We start from the raw sequence: 15,676 nt of genomic DNA, 5'->3' as shown, positions 1-15,676 counted from the left end.
CTTTGTGGCTACAGGACCAAGGCCTAATTTTCTGCAAGAGTACCTACCTTACCTTCTACCTTCCTTATTGCACCTCTGGCCATCAGTCTGGTTCTGGGGAAGCTGGGAGGCCAATGGGGGGTTTCAGCCAACCTCCTCACAGACAAGCCTCCTCTGTGGTTTCCATCCCTGGCAAAGCCCATGGTCTCAGATAATTTCCCCTAGGACTTTGAGTTTTTTCAGTCCCAAGTCGTACAGACTTCAGAGATATTAAAGCTCCCATTGTCCCTGTCCTGAGCTCTGTCCCCATCCACTGAGCCCCCACAAGAAGGCCCTGATCCATAGGGAGGCTGCTGACAAACCTCCCCATGTGGTGGAAGAACGGTTTTCACAGTGGGCATTGGAAGTGCACCTGCGGCCTACTGGAGCCAGGGGAGGGGAACTGGACTGAGGCTCGAAGCAAGAGATGGAATCTGACAGTTATTTAATGGCAAGGGAAGAAGAGGTGGTTTCAGGCTGGGGCAGGCACAGCAAAATGTGTGTTCTGGGAACCCCCACAGTCTGGGGTGTCATGAAGACATCAGGGGACAGGAGAGGAGAAACAGGCAGAGACTGGGTTGTGGAGGCTTTGTGACCATGCTGAGTCCAGTGGGAAATGGAGAGCAGTGAGGTAGGTCACCCCCAAAATATGCAGGGCCCAGGACAAGAGTACAAGCTCATGCCTGTAATCCCAAATACTGAGAGGTGGAGATCAGGAGGATTGCATTTCAAGGCCAGTCCAGGCAAAAAGTTAATGAGACCCCATCTCAACCAGTAGCTGGGCATGGTGATACTTGCCTGTCATCCCAGCTATGGAAGAATAGGAGCATCTTGGTCCAGGTCAGCCAAGTAAAAATGTAAGACCCTATCTGAGAAGAGCTAAAGCAAAAAAGTCCTGGGGTGTGACTCAAGTGATCTTGGAACCTAGCAAGTGTGAGGCCGTGAGGCCAACCCCCAGTACCACTCTTCACCAAAATTTTTGCATAAAGCCAAGGTTTTATATGGCTGAATATTTATGTTGTTAAAATATTCTAATTTAACTATTAAAGTTAAAAGGCAGAGCCAGATACAATGACTCATATCCATAATTCAGCACTCAGGAGAGCAAAGAGGATTGTGGTTCGAGGCCAGCCTGGGCAAATAGTTGAGACCCCCCCATCTCCAAAACCATCGAAGCAAAATGGACTGGAGCTGTGGCTTGATTGATAGAGCATCTCCTTTGTAAGTGCAAAGCCTTTAATTCAAACCCCAGCCCACAAAAAAAAAAAAAATTAAAAGTCAGTATATAAATGACAACTATTTTAATTTATAAAAATATGATATTTTTATAAAACATAAAGCTTTGTAATATCGACATTCAGCACCTACCAAATTGCCAACTTAAAGATTCATTATCAAATTCCATATATGCCCCCATCTAGACCTACCTTTTTTACCAATTAAGAGTTACATGGGTTATTTAGTAGAGCAAAATGTTTATCACCAGCAAAGCACATCTGGTTTTTTTTTTTTATTATTATTTTATTATTCATATGTGCATACAAAGCTTGGGTCATTTCTCCCCCCTGCCCCCACCCCCTCCCTTACCACCCACTCCGCCCCCTCCCACACCCCCCCAGCCCCTCAATACCCAGCAGAAACTATTTTGCCCTTATTTCTAATTTTGTTGTAGAGAGAGTATAAGCAATAATAGGAAGGAACAAGGGTTTTTGCTGGTTGAGATAAGGATAGCTATACAGGGAGTTGACTCACATTGATTTCCTGTGCGTGGGGGTTACCTTTTAGGTTAATTCTTTTTGATCTAACCTTTTCTCTAGTTCCTGGTCCCCTTTTCCTATTGGCCTCAGTTGCTTTAAGGTATCTGCTTTAGCTTCTATGCGTTAAGGGCAACAAATGCTAGCTAGTTTTTTAGGTGTCTTACCTATCCTCACCCCTCCCTTGTGTGCTCTCACTTTTATCATGTGCTCAAAGTCCAATCCCCTTGTTGTGTTTGCCCTTGATCTAATGTCCACATATGAGGGAGAACAAATCTGGTTTTGAATACTTTGGATAATTTGTGACTTACCTTGGGAGACAGAAAAAAAAAAACATGAATGTTTGACATTACTAGGAAAACTTTGAGTTATTTGTTTACTTATTTTTGATTTTTGATTTTTTTTTAGTGCTGGGGATGAAACCCAGGGCCTTGTGCTTACCAAGCATGCACTCTACCACTGAACCACACCCCCAGCGTCCATACTAGGAAATTTTGTTCTACAAGAATTCATCATTCTTGAATTTTTTTATTTAAAAAAACTATTGCATGTATGCAAGTATATCCTTTTCAATTACTTATTTATTTATTCATTTATTCATTCATTTTTGCAGTGATGGGGATGGAACTCAGAGTGGTGAACATACTAAGTAAGCAGTCTACCATTGAGCTACATCCTCAGCTCCATCCATTTATTTTTTATTTATTTATCTACTTATCTTTGGTGGGACTGGGGTTTGAATTCAGGGCTTTGTACTTACAAAGCAGGCACTCTACTGCTTGAGCCACATGCCTCCAGTCCATTTTGCTCTGGTTATTTTTGGGGATGGGGGTCTCACGGAGCATTTGCCCAGCTAGCCTTGAACTGCCGTCCTCCCAATCTCAGCCTCCCAAGTAGCTAGGATTACAGGCATTAGTCAGCAGCACCCGGCTTAATTATTATTGTTATTATTTTGATAGTACTGAGGTTTAAACTCGGGGCTTGTGTGGCAGGCACTCTACCACTTGAGCTCCCTGCCAGCCCCATTTATTTTCTATTTCCTCCCAGCACTTGTGCAAATTCCATCACTAATAGCAGCATGCAGCCAGGGTCACTTTTTATTTCAAGAACTTAGAGCAAGACGTCTCTGACTGAGGCTCGATGGGTGTCCGTCCCAGAGAGCACATGTTTAAAGTTGAGGGCTGTGACTTGTGGAACATAGCAAATCCTGCCCAGCCTTGGCTCCCATTTGTTCTTTAACCAAGTCGAGTCCAGGGTTCCCCTTCTGGTTGGAAGAGCAGCACTGGATTGAAAGATGCTGAGCAGAGAAGTGACCCTGTGAGTTCTGTTAGAAAGGTCACTGTGGGAGCTCTGGGACCATGGATAAGAGAGGAGTGAGGAGATGGGACTTTCGGGAAACTGTGGAAGTAACTTCTGGGTGAGAAAAGGTGGCAGTGAGGACTAGAGAAGGAGGGGTGAGTGAACAAAGTAAAGAGGGATCAAGAGATATTTAAGAAGCCAGAAAAGTTCCTCCCCCTTGTCTCATGGTCTCTGGAACTTTCTCTCTAAGGTTGGGACTAGGGGTGGGGCACAAGCCAATAATCAGCAAAAGTCAGAGAAATTTAGAATCAAGGACAAAAGATGACCAGGATGGACCCAGTCCTGAGACAGTTGATGGTCTAAAGCAGTTAGCAGATGACTAACAGGAGGCCAGGCCTAGTTGGCCCTTCCCTTACAGGGCTGTGTCTTTGACTGCAAAAGGAGGGCTCTGAGTTAGACTTAAAAGAGCTCTAGGTGAAGTTTTGTCCAGTGCCATGGATGAGCACCCAGCCCCAGAAGCCATCCCCAGGTAGGGCCTGCTTGGTTTGGGGCCTGGTGCCCCAAGGGATATCAGCCTGGACAAGATGACCTCACAGGGAACCTTTCCAACTTCAAGCTCTTTGCCTGATCCCAAGGGCTAAAACTCCACCCGCGTCCTCCACACTCCACCATGTCTACACCTGGCAGCCTTTGCAGATGGTTATCTCCCCTCCCCCACCCCACGCCTCCACCCGGCCCCGCCTGTCGGTCTGCCAACAGCCCCACTCCTGGCCTTTCATCTCATGCCACGGCAGCAGCCCAATGCTGCAATACCCGACCTCCTGCTGGCCAGCTCCACAGCTTCTCCTGGGCCTGGGACCCACTGAAGGCCAGAGACCTGGGTCCTAAGAACTTTGGCCTCCTGCTGTAGACCTGTCCAGTGCACCTGGGGGACATGGCCCCTCATCGTTCTGCAAACACACATAGCACACACTTTTCGAGTGCTACATGCACACACCTTCCCAGGGTCACATGCACTCACACCTTGTGTCGCACTCCTACCGTCATCCCCTGTGGTGTCTAGAGCCCTTTTCCTGCCCTATCCCTTCTGACTTGAAGAGATGTAGGGGGAGGCAGTGGGGCCCCAGGAGAAGGCTTCCCAATATGGTGGTAAAGCTGTCATCTCCTTCACCTGACTTTCCTCCTTTACCCGGGATCAAGGGATCAATAGAGGCAGGCAAGCACAGAGTCAGGGGGATGGATGTACTAGCCTTTGGTATGTCAAGTGACCAGCTCCTCAGCCAGGTATGGTGACATAGAGGTAGTACTTGGAAGACAGAGGCAGTAGATGACGAGTTCCAGGACAACCTGGACTACAGAGTTGAGACCCTGTCTCAAAACAACAACAAAAGAAAACAAGACCGGCTCCTCAGGTGGATGGGTTGCCACCACAGGTAGAGCCCACTCATAGACCAGGCCTCCATCCCAGAGCCTTGGAGAAAGTACAGGGTGAGATAGACAGGTTATTGGTGGGGAGGGCCAAGAGAAGTCCTCTGACACGGCTGCAGGATGTGGGAGGCTGGTAGCCAACAGCAGATGGATTCCCTGGTGGGGTGAGAAGGCTACCTGGACAGCTCACAGTTGCCCTCTAGGGCTTGCTGGGGAAGGAGCAATGGTTGAGGCAGAAGGGGCTGGAAGACCGCCTCCTCCTCTGGCTGGGGTGAGGCCAGGCCTCAGCATAGCTTGGCCATGCCCCTGCCTCCAGCAGAAAAGAAGGAAGCCACATCCAGCAGAGGTGGGCAGACACTGTCCAGAAACCCCACCCTCAACCTCAGACACACACAGTTGGGCCTGGCCTGAGTTCTGCTGGCCATGGTCATTCAGGAGCCAGGCTGGGATGGGTGGGTGCCTCCTGCACAGACTGGGGGAGATACTGGGTCTTCTTTACCTTCCCATCTGTTCCACCAAAGTGTTGGGGAGCACTACCCACTACCAACTCACCCACATGGCTTGCTCGAAACCTTGGTTCACTTCTTTTTATGTGTTTGTTTTTTTTTTTTTTCAAGTCTGGTTCAGTTCTTCATTCACAGCGCCAATACTGACAGCCTACAGCATCCCAGGAGCAGCAGGGCAGTGGGGTACTGCCCTGATCATCCCAAAGGGATCAGGAACAAAGACGGTCAGAGGAAGGAGCACTGCTGGGGGCTGGAGCTCCTTGAAGCTGCTCAAGGGAGCCTGATCCAAGCTGAGCCCAGAGCATAGGTATCAGGAGAGTGGAAGCCACAGAGGGTGAGGGCCAGCCGGATATGCTGACCACCAGAGCCCAAATCCACCATCTGGAGCAAAAAGCAGGAAGAGCACGTGTGGACCCATAGACAGGAGAAGCTTTGGGGAAGAAGGGGCAAAGACAGATCATATTTTACCCTTTATTTTCCTGCACTGTTGAATCTCATACAAGAATGTACTCATGTAATACTTGTGGTATTTAAAAATGAAATAAATGAAATTTGAATAAAGGTTTGTTAATACTCATGTACCAAAGTTTGTTCCTTAGCTGTGACAAATATGTCCTGGTGATAATGGGGAAACTGGTGGCAAGTGTACAATACAAGAATTCTCTGTTCTATATTTCCAACTTTTCTTTTTTTTTTTTCTTTTATTATTCATATGTGCAGACAAGGCTTGGGTCATTTCTCCCCCCTGCCCCCACCCCCTCCCTTACCACTCACTCCGCCCCCTCCCTCTCCCCCCCACCCCCTCAATACCCAGCAGAAACTATTTTGCCCTTATTTCTAATTTTGTTGTAGAGAGAGTATAAGCCATAATAGGCAGGAACAAGGGTTTTTGCTGGTTGAGATAAGGATAGCTATACAGGGCATTGACTTTGCAACTTTTCTGCATGTGTAAAAAAATAGAATAAAGACAGAATAAAACATGTCTCACTCAAAGTGCTCTACCTGAGAAAGTCAGGTACCGTGACATGTCACTGGCTGATGGAGAGATTAAGAGGGGAGCAGACCAACCCCAAGAGTGGGGGTCATTTTATAGGGCACACCCAGATGGGGAGATCTCAGCTTCTGACAGGTAGGCACCAGAAAGGTTTGTCTTGTGGGTCAAGGGCATTTCTAGGTTAGTGGCAGGCCACACTGAGAACTTGCCAGTGCTGGTGATGGAGTTATGGTGGCCACTTTTGGGAGCTGTGAAGGCATGGAGGTAGGGACCCCGACCCAGATGTGGGGAGATATGACACCTCATGCCTGTAGGAAGTGGGTGATACTCAGGGAAGAAGAGAAGAGGGCTTTCTGAACAGAGGACCAGCTGGTCCTAGCTCCTTCCTGTTGGGGGTGTGGAGCGAAATGGCGGCACAGGCCACCAACAGGACACAAAGCTTGGAGTCTGCCGGAGTCCAGACTCCTTACTCATCCTGTCCTTGAGTAAGGCCCTCAAACTCTTGGGGCCTCAGTTTCCTCATCCATAAAGTAGAGATTATCGCTCTATCTGTCCGCTTGCCTCCCAGGGTAGTAAATGTCACATGAGACAATCATCGGGAAAGGGCCTGGCGTGGGGCAGAATCACCCCGGAAAAATGAACACCAAGTCCAACAGTGAGCTGAGCGACGGTCACACCCTGTTCACCCAGCACCAGTCAGTCCCGGATGCAGATCTCAGAGGAGCTCCCTGTACAAGGCCCTCCCCAGCAGCCAGTGTCCTCTGCATGATTGCTAGAGGAAGATGCCAGGCTCTCCTCGAACCCCCCCAGGAAATAGGCCAGAGTCCCCCACGATGGGTGAGGGCTGGCAGCAGGGGCCTGAGAGCGGGCTGCCAGGGCTGGGAAGATGCTGAGGTGGAGATGGAGGTGTCTGTGAGGGCCCAAGCCCAGGGGGGAAAAAATTCTTGCTGGAGCTGTATAATTAAAATCCTATTAAGCGGCGCCTGGCAGTCTCCCATCAGCCCCCACCGAGGCTCCCGCGAACCTCACAGCAGCTGCAGCACCCTGCTCTCCCGGCACCGGCTGGAGGCTGCTGGCTTGGGGAGAACTGGCGGCCGGGCTGGTAGTGGGTAGAGCCAGGACAGGCAAGGGTGGGCACAGGGCAGACACTGCAGTCAAGGCTCCTACTCAGGCCTGTATCTGGGCCCTGCATCCCTGCTACCCTTCTCTCTGCCCCATGAGGACCCAGTGTCCTCCCTCCACCCCCTCAGGCCCTCAGGCCCTGGGATCAAGGCCTCCTGGCTTCCCATCTTCCCTCCTCCACTCTGCCTCTCCCAGGCTCTCAGTTCGATTCTCTGGGCCCTCAAAGGCAGCTACTCTGAGATCCAGCATGAGGCGATACCCAAGGCACCCTGATCTCCAGGGACCAGCTGGGGGTTGGCTCGGCTTGGGCAGAGTCTGGGTGGGCACAGGGAGAAGTGCAGTCTGTTTGAGGCAGCATCCAGAGGCAGCCCCCCTCTGAGCCCTTGTTCCTCCCCCACTCCCTAGGTCTCAGAATCCTCTTTCCCATGCAATCTATCAAGACCCCCCACCCACGCTCTGTCTTTCCTTCTTTCTGTACCCTGACCCCTCAATATTCATGGAGTCTGCACTATCTTGTCTCATACATGGGAGTCTTGCCTTTTCCATAGGTTTGGTTACTGTCTCCCCACCCCTCCCCAGTCTTGGGAGCTCCCCATGAGCAGAATAGGGTACAAGTGCTATGAGTTTGATGAACTCAGAGATTGACTGGTCTCTCCTGAGGAGGGGCTCTGTCCAGAGTGTCACAGTGTCAAAGTAACTGAGTTCTGGGCAAGAGGAGAAGGACTCAAACTTAGAGCCTCCCCAGCTCTTCCCTTCAATGGCCTGGAGAAGAGCTCTAAATGCAGGGTCAGTGAAATGTGGGGCACAAGTGGAAGATGAAGTTGGCTGGGTACTGGCCCTCAGCTCCTAAAGAGTGAACCCCAGCAACTTTCCAGATGTGTCCCCACCTAAGCCTCAGCCCTTGCCTCTTGGCTCTGCTCCTTGTGCCTATAGTGGGAGCCATGTTCTAAGGCCCTCTGAGGGGCACAGAGACCTGATGTAACCTGATTCCACCTCCATCTCCAAGGGCCAGGTTCTGTGCCTCCAGTGAGTAAGAATAGAGGGAGAAGATGCCTTGAACACCAGCTATTGGAGATGGCCTGGCATGGAGCACCCCCTCTGTGATTTGTGGCCTCCCTCCCGAGTCATCGAGCTATAGATATTGAGAGATCTTGGGGCTTCATACCCTGCCAAGTTGGTCTTAATCAGCCCAAAATAGACCAGGCTTCCCTTGATCCTACAGACCTTCAGGAGAGAGGGTTCACTCCCTGCTTCAGAATCCCTGTAGGATCCCAAAGGATGACTGGGCAAGGCTCACTGTCTTTTGATCTTTCCAACAAAGCTCTGCCCCATCACAGCCAGGATGCCTCTCATCATCCAGAGAGGCCATTCCTTCCCCTCTCCCTCAGTTCTCTGGGTCCTTGTAACTGGAAGTATGAGGGGAAGGGAGAATCCCCCCACTCCCAGTCCATCTCTCCAGGTTCTACTTCAAATCTCTGCAGCACTAGCCTGCCATCTCACAGAGTCAGTGGTCAAGAGTTCAAGTCTGAGTTCTAGTCTGCCACTAACTGTCACATGACCTTGGGCAACCATCACACCTCTCTGGGACCTCCTTTTATCCTCTTGATGAGTCTACAATTATAGGAATGAACTCGCCTCCCTCCCTGATGCTATTTCCCCAGTCCATTAGCCTACCCCCCCCCATGCACACCCCTTCGCACCAGGTACCCACCAGCTATTTTTCTTGGACATTTCATTTCAATAAGCTTTCATAGGGCACATGCTCTGTGACAGGCCCCAGGCCAGGTGAGAAGACCAGACAGGACTTGATCTCTGACCATTGTACTAGCTCCTTGTTCAGGTCATTTAGGGGAGAGATGAGACCTGAAACCAAAGCAAGACATCTCAGTAGCAGTGTAGAGATTGTTAGCTATACCAGGCAGATTTATGCAGATGTGCATCCAGTGAACTAAAGAGAAACAGGGCCATTTGGGGGACCAAATTAGTTTCTGAGCATAGATTTGATTGTACTCTTCAGGCTGGAAGGTTATTTTGGAGGTGATCTGGTGAAAGTGAGGCCCAGGGATGGGAAACACCTCACCTAAGGTCCATAGAACATAAGCACCAGAGGTTCAGGACCAGAGCTCCATCCATCACACCAAAGAGAAGAACTGAGCCTTCTAAGATGTGTGTGTGGGTGTTTGGGGAGGTTGTTCTCAAAATTCCCCCAGAATGGGGATGGCTGAGTTATCGCTGCATGAGACAGCCTTCCCAACTCTACCCCTGAGCCACAGAGCAGTCCCAGGGAGACATGTCCCTGCCTTAAAGGTGAATTAGGAGCCCATTGACCACAATATAAGGCACAGGTTCCAGGTCCCAGGGAGTGCATGAATTCACCACTGAAGGGGCCAAGAAAGGAGAGACTCATGCTGACTCAGCGAGGGCTGCCCCCAGGAGAGGGGATGTGGAGTTTGGAACTGTGAATATCACCAGAGAGAAGACCTTTCTAGGAGCCCACCCTGGATCTATCCACAGCAGGGCTGCTTAGCGCCTTCCATGGGATGTCAACAGCAGGGTATCTGCAGTGAAAACCACTGCTCAGGTCCAGGCCTCTCTGGAAAACAAGAGACTCAGAGAGGGACAGTGACACCCTGCTGAGTCCTGCCAGACTTCCTGACTTTTGCCCTTTCCTTCCCAAGTCACTTCAGCAGATCTGGTCAACCCTCAAGGAGTCACCAAGCCAAAAGGACCCCAAAGAGGTGGGTCCTGTCCTAGAAGGGCGTGCTAAAGAGCTAGGGTGGGGCAAAAGGGACAAGAACCAGGCTCTTGATTCTGGTTCTCTGATTCCTGATGATGCACCCTCCTGCAGCCCTCTCCCAGACCTCAGCAGAGACCCTTAACAGCTGCAGGGGTGGAGGCTTAAAGTGAAGGCAGCACATCTGGTCCAAAGCTGCAGTGACGTCGCCTCCAGTTTTTCTGGATGTGGGAATCTTCCCATGATGATCAAGTCCACAGGCCTTTCTTTCCACGTTGAGGACAATGGGGAGGGGGAGATCCTGAGGATGGATGCTCTCCAGCCCCAGAGATGGAACTGGAAAAGGCAAAATGCCTTGTAGTGGTTGGACACTTACATCACAGCCTACAAAAGTGTTAAGTTCTTCCGTCAATCTGCCCTCCATCTCTGGATCTCAGTTTCTCTGTCTGTAAAAAAGAAGGGAATTGTCCCCCTTTGTTAGGAGTATCTCAAAGGTCTCCTAGCCCTCTGAGCCCCACTAGGCCAAGTCAAACAGGGTCAAGGACCTGGCATTGCTCCCCAGCCACAGAGGGAAGCCTTCCAAGGAAGGGTGAGACTCAGAGCTTCACTCTCATCTTGTCCCCGAGGGCAGGGCCGTCCTAGCTCAGAGCCCTCCAAAGTCTCGCCAGCGTCAGCACTGCCACCCCCATCCCACATCCCCCAGCCTCACTCAGAGTGACACATTGCTAGTCCCTTCCCATAGGGGAGCCTCTGGCAAGCTGACGAGCAGGAGGGCGGGGGTCCCTCCACTCCTCAAGTCCTATTACCTGCAGTGCCACCGCCCTGACTCTAGAATAATTGGGGGCCTCATTTGCATTTTGCTTGTGTGTTATTTTGGAGAGGTTCCCTGCCCACCATCCCAGGGGCTCCCAGCTTTACCCAGGTCTTCCACTGGCTCGAAGGGAAGGAGACGAAAGCTGGGTGAGGCCGGAAGTGGGAGCTGGGAATGGACAGGTCTCCAAGGATGGGGAGTCTTGGCAGGGCCCTCAGACCTTGTGCCAGCCCTGGCTCAGGGGCCAGGGTGGGGATAGAGGGGTGACGTCCTCCACCGCCCCAGTCTCAGTTTCCTCATCTGTAAACTGGGGCTAATGACACTTAACGAGCGAGGGGGGTGGGGGGCATGTAATTAGCTCCTGCTGGCTCTGGGCTTTGAAGTGGGGCGGAGGAGGGGGCTGGTTGAGCAGGGCGCAGGCAGGACAGAGCTGGAGGCCTAAGTACACTGGCCCTCGGCGGGGAGGGGGGGCAGGTGCGGGACCCAGGGATCCTATTCAATCTGGGGGAGACGGAAAAGCTGGGATCACATACCTAATGGAGGCACTGGATGGCAGGGGGAAGACAAGTGGACCCAGGGCCTGCGGCACAGAAAAGACCGATGTGAACAGAGGATGCCCCAAGACACCTAAGAAAGGAGCTGTGCCCACCACCCCTATTAGGGTGGGGCTGCTGGGGCAAGGAGGAAGGGCATGGGATCTAGAACCAGAGCTCCTGCACTCTGTGCTTCCTGTACCTGTGACCCATGGTGGCCCAGCACACGCAAGGGCAAGGGCCACAGCTCCCAGTGCAGAGGCTCATGGGAGAGGACAGGAATGTTGGGAGGGCAGGAGGTTATGGGGACTGAGCCCAGGGAGGTGAGGACAGGAGGGAGGGAGCCACCACATCCCACGCCCGTGGCCTTTCCGCTTGCCCCACGACGTCAGGACTGAGTCACTGGGAGAGGCTGCTGTCCAGCAGGGGTGGGAGGACCTTGGGGACCAAGGTCTGGACAGTATCCCAGCCCAGGCAGTGTATGGGGCACCTTTGGCCGGGTTGGCTTGAACCATCCATAGTCCAGCTACCCACACCTGGTGGGCAGAGCCTTGGATGAGCAGGGAGGCCTCAAAGGGCCATGTGAGAAGGTCAAGAAGTTGTCTCTACATACCCTGCATCTAGACAGGTTGACCATGAAACCATCCAGGACACACCACAAGTCTTGATGTCAAAGCAAGAGTCCTCTTGCTGTCAACCCCACCCGTTGGGATGTCAACAGGAAGAAAGACCAGGTGGTCACTGCTCTTTTTCCTACAGTGCCTTCTCTCTCCAGCTCCTTGTCTGTTTTCCAGTAGGTGATGCTTGGAGGTGATTGAATTTGGCTGACACATAGACTAAGTGTGCTGCCACCTTTGGCAGCTGCACAAAGCCAAAGACCCCAGGATTAGTGCTCTGGTGATTGGTTTGGTGGGGGCCTGGAACCATCAATACAAGTGCTGATTTGCTCTCTCAAGGAGGAAGTACTGTTCATTCATTCATTCATTCATTCATTCCAAAAACAGATATCGATAATCACCAGGTACCAGGCACTGTTCTAGGTATGGGCAGGAAGATGGGCAGAAGCCCAGTCCTGCAAGGCCCCATCTCTAGCAAGAACAAGAATGTGAGGAAGGGGCTGGAGACCTTCCCACACTGGCCCTCAGTGGGGGAGGCAGGTGCGGGACCCAGGGATCCTATTCAATCTGGGGGAGACGGAAAAGCTGGGATCACATACCTAATGGAGGCACTGGATGGCAGGGGGAAGACAAGTGGACCCAGGGCCTGCGGCACAGAAAAGACCGATGTGAACAGAGGATGCCCCAAGACACCTAAGAAAGGAGCTGTGCCCACCACCCCTATTAGGGTGGGGCTGCTGGGGCAAGGAGGAAGGGCATGGGATCTAGAACCAGAGCTCCTGCACTCTGTGCTTCCTGTACCTGTGACCCATGGTGGCCCAGCACACGCAAGGGCAAGGGCCACAGCTCCCAGTGTAGAGGCTCATGGGAGAGGACAGGAATGTTGGGAGGGAAGGAGGTTATGGGGAAAACCCTTCAGAGGAGGAGGAGGATCTCAGCTGTCCAGGGAAGCTGTGAGTAGAGATTCCACCCATCATAAATCCCAGAGGCCCCCTGGGACTGGGCCATCACTTTCCCACTGCCCACCGCTGGCCTTGCTGAGCCTGGGACTGGCCAGCTGGAACATCTGGAACAACTGATGTGGTGTTCTTCCCACTTCAACCCACCTCCACCCTGAGCGTGTGCTGGGGAGGATGGTAAGCCAGATTGATGGGAAGCTGGTCTGTGCAGCTTGAAAGCTTGGGTTTTCTGTTACTGTGCGGACAACCCTCTAAAGCCAGCTCGGAAGCTCCTGAGAGCTGGGGATTCAGGCTTCAGAGTGCTTTCAAAACAGTGCCTGAGAAGAGAGGGGCACCTTGCACTGGTGGATTGAGGGGTCCAGGTCCAGGCTGCCCTCTTGTCCTGTCAGGGCCCACAAAGTATAAGCTAGGTTGGGGACTTTGGGGACCACTTCCTCAGCTACTTGCTAACCTTCATCCTAGTTCACAGGGATCCCTTATATCCTAGTGTCTCTGGACAGCTCTGATACTGTTTTGTCTCTCTCCCTGAATCTCTATGACATTTTGGGGGTCATGTGAGCTGCAGGGGAAAGTCTATAAAGGCCCTCATTAGGCCAGCTGACAAAATTAGAATATGGATATGTGGATGGTAGATTAGATTAAGTACTATATCAAAGCAAATCTATGAAATTGATAACTATACTTTTGTTGGGCAAGAATTCTCTTCCCCTAGTCTTCTCTATTCTTGGGAAGTGCACACTGAAATGTTTAGGGGTAAATGGACCATGATAGTTGTAGCCCTCAAATTGTTCAGAGAGAAAGCACACACACACACACACACACACACACACACACACACACAGGCAATGATAAAAGTAAACAAGATAGAGCTGGCCGTGTGTGGCCACAGGAGGCAGAGATTAGGAGGATCGAAGCCAGCCTGGGCAAATAGTTCGAGAGACCCTATCTCAGAAAACCCCTTCCCAAAAAGGGCTGGTGGAGGGGCTCAAGTGGTAGAGTGCCTGCCTAGCAAGTGTGAGGCCTCTGACTTCTAACCCCAGTACCACCAAAGGGAAGACAAAACAAAACAAAACAGGTTAAAAATTAACAATATATCAGCACAGTGCTATAAGGCCATTCTACTCTCCTCATATTTGCTGCTTTTGAAATCACTGCCAATTAGTTAAAAAAGAACGGCTGTCTGGTCCTTGGTGGCTGGAGCTGGCCCCTCTTTCTCTCCTTCATCCTGTGTCAGTGTTGCCCTGGGGTGTCTATTTACACTCTTTGTCTTCCTGTCTTTGTGTTTGTGTAACATCTCCACTTATTCATTCATTCCTTCACCCACTCCTTAGTAGGTAAGTGCCCCTCATCATCCCGTGTGCAGCCCCTTGGTGACTCTGGACCTAGTAAGGACCCAGGAGGACTCACTTACAGAGCCCATCTTGGTGGGTCTTGGTGGATCTGAGTGGGTCTCCAGCCTGCACCTCAGTGTCCCTGACTCCTTGACATTGACCTCCTCAGGGATTGCATCTCCATCTCCAGGTCTCTGTCTGGGTCTTTCTGTGGGCCTTGTGCCACAAGGCTTTAGCGACTCCTGCCTCCCTCAGCCTGTGACAGGAAGTACTGTCACTCTTTGCCCTACTTCCTTGGAGGATGCACTTGCTACCAAACCCAAGACCTTAGCTGTGGCCCTGGTCAAGGGCAGCCAGGCTGTAGGCCAAGGGGACAACCCAGGAAAGGACATCCTCCTCTTTGCCACATCCAATCTCTTCTAGTTACCCCTGAGCTTGACCATGGTGCCTGCTGTCCTTGGCCTGGTGAGGTGACATCACCAGGACCCCCCCACGCACACACACCCACAGCGGCAGGGCAGGGAGTCCTCACACCATCTCTCACCATCTCTCCATCTCTTCTCTGGAACATCAAAGGCCAAAGCAGCAGCGTCCCCTCCTCCCGGCCCCCAGGGGTAATCAGAGCCTGGTATGTGTAAGTGCTGGGCCTTCAAATAAATAAATAAACACTGGAGCACGCGGGGCCTCCTGCCCCTCACTGCTGCCGGGTGCCCTGGGCTGGGTCCTAGGCACAGAGCCAGTTCCTGACAAGGGGACTGCCTGGAGCTGGAGGTGTGTGTGAACAGTTTCGCGTGGGCTGAGGCCTGGCTTATCCTCAGCAGCATCAAAAAGGCTATGGTGGAGGTGCGAGCAAAGGAATCCTGTGGAGAAGGTCCCTCAGCAGTTGCCCCTACCTCTCAGGACACCACCAGTCCCTCTTCATGCACAGGCCATCCCTCCTTCCATATCTTCGTCTCCAAAGCCAGCGTTCCTTTCTAAAGAGTGCAGGTTGCATCTGCAACACAGGGGAAGAAGTATCAGGCAGTAGTTGTGCCTCCCAGAAGGGAGCTCTTGACAGGGCAGGTACAACACAATGGCAGTAGATGGGCTACATCTAGATCTGAGGCTTGTGGCCAGTGCTGCTTTCATGGGCTAGGAGGAGAAGGAAGAGGAGCTGGAAGTGGAAGGAGAGAGGGAGAAGAGGAGGAAGGACAGGAGGGGAAAAGGGGAGGAAGGACAGATAGGTGGCAGGTAACCAGCCCAGGAGCCAAAGGCCAGGTAGAAGCCCAGAGAAGCTGTTTTCCACTCCTGGGGTGGGTGGATGTGCAGGAGGGAGGCACAGGCACAGGACTCTCCATTCCAGTCCCATTCATCAGTTGTGTCACTTTAAGCCAGTCACTAGTATCTCTGAGCCTCAAGTTTACCACCTGTACAGTGTCCCCCAGCACTGCCTCTCTCAGGAACACAAAGAACGAGAGCAGACAAGCAGAGTCGCTCCATAAACTGCAAAGGGCAGTGTCCCCATGGGATTTGTCCCCACTGCTAAAGGGGGAACACTTTGATGGGAAGGTGTGTTTGACTCCCCCACAGG

At 51.9% G+C, this 15,676-nt stretch overlaps 1 long non-coding RNA gene across 1 annotated transcript; it reads right to left on the bottom strand.

Moving 5' to 3' along the window:
• Positions 1-8,835: 8,835 nt before the first annotated feature.
• LOC141414043 (uncharacterized) lies at positions 8,836-15,062 on the bottom strand. Its single transcript, XR_012439146.1, has 3 exons — positions 15,000-15,062; positions 11,200-11,246; positions 8,836-10,301 (listed from the first exon to the last, which is right to left on the bottom strand). It is a non-coding gene; the product is annotated as an uncharacterized lncRNA (long non-coding RNA).
• Positions 15,063-15,676: the final 614 nt, after the last annotated feature.

The sequence above is a fragment of the Castor canadensis genome, chromosome 11 (genome assembly GCF_047511655.1).
Source record: "Castor canadensis chromosome 11, mCasCan1.hap1v2, whole genome shotgun sequence".
Classification (NCBI taxonomy): Eukaryota; Metazoa; Chordata; class Mammalia; order Rodentia; family Castoridae; genus Castor; species Castor canadensis.
This window is presented reverse-complemented; position numbering and strand designations above follow the sequence as displayed.